Below are 1,425 nucleotides of genomic sequence, written 5' to 3' on the forward strand. Positions count from 1 at the left end.
TAAACTTAGGACTTAGACTCTTAGTCCAGGTTCATAAATTATTAGGTGGTAATGAACCTGAAGTTTCCAGTTATTTTACATAAAATTTGTAAGTAAAAATCAAGATGAAATATATGAATGTAACTTTCAGGGACATGAAGGCCCTAAGTTTAAACATTTAGTATTATTAGAAATACCAATGACTACTTTCCACAAATAGACTGGCCCTTAGCTAAATTTGAAATATTAGGTTGATCGGGCTTTAAAAATAGCCTATGAAGTCTCCTTGATTCGGATTAGATTCTAAGAGCCTGAAGGGCAAAGTACTATACTCACATATGCAGGCAGTCACGATCCATTTCCCAGCCTCATATTGGGTATCATAGTTTGTCCAAACAGGTGTGACAACGAACTTCATAAATGTCGTTGCCTTTATGATCTGTCCTATTGGATCAATGAGCAAAGATGATTAAAATCAGGGGAAGACAGTAGTAAATCTATGAAATGCTTCCAAGATGTATGCATAGCTTGTCCCTGACTACCTGATGGACATTCCCAGCTCTGCATAACATAAAGTCCCAACAGTGAAAAAAGTCCAATGGTAGTCCAAACAATCAGGAAAAGCCTAAAGGAGGCACTATTCTAAGACACTTCTTGGGTGATACGAGTGTGCCTGAGCCTCATCTGCCCCACGGTGAGACAGATGCTGTTTAGTACAGGGATGTCGTGCTTCATTTGGACTTTTTCTTCTTGGTCCTTGTCTTGCTTGTCTTTTGCTGGTTTTCCCTTACTGAGCGTGACACATTTACCACAGCACAGAGAAAAATGCCCAGCCACTTTGTGCTAGAAGCACATCTGTGAGGTATGGGAAGAAAAAGAGATGCTATTCATGAGATGGTGTAAGACAATGGCAAAAACAACTTTTGCCAACTCTCAAACTAACAATAATGTGAAGAATGTTACTGAAATGCTGTCAGTTTTCAACATAATCCACCCATTTTTTTATTCATTTCCAAAGCAGTTAAAAAAAACTCAGGAGAGAGAGGTTCCAGGAATACAAATAACAAAGCATAGTCCTTGCTCTCAGGGATCTCAGTCTGCTGCAGAAATTTAAAACAAATTAAAAGACACTTGGGCTGCAATGATCTCATGGAGAAGCAGCAACTAACTTGTCTCTGGGATTATGAGAGTGTCCTGAGGGTTGGGAATGATGACTCAGAGTTCTTGGGTTGCATGAGAGAGTAAGTGGCATTCCAGGTGGTGTTCACCGCATGTGCAATGCAATGACAAAAGAAAAGCTGAGTAGTTTGGTGTAGCTGAAGTGTATACAAACATTTTTTGTATACGTGTCACCAAACTGAAGAACAATTATGCCAAAACCTGAGTTTGCCTAGAAGGAAACATACAAAAGTTTTTCTCTGAGTCTGTGAAAACAGTCTCTATTTA

The sequence above is a fragment of the Neovison vison genome, chromosome 4 (genome assembly GCF_020171115.1).
Source record: "Neovison vison isolate M4711 chromosome 4, ASM_NN_V1, whole genome shotgun sequence".
Taxonomy (NCBI): Eukaryota; Metazoa; Chordata; class Mammalia; order Carnivora; family Mustelidae; genus Neogale; species Neogale vison.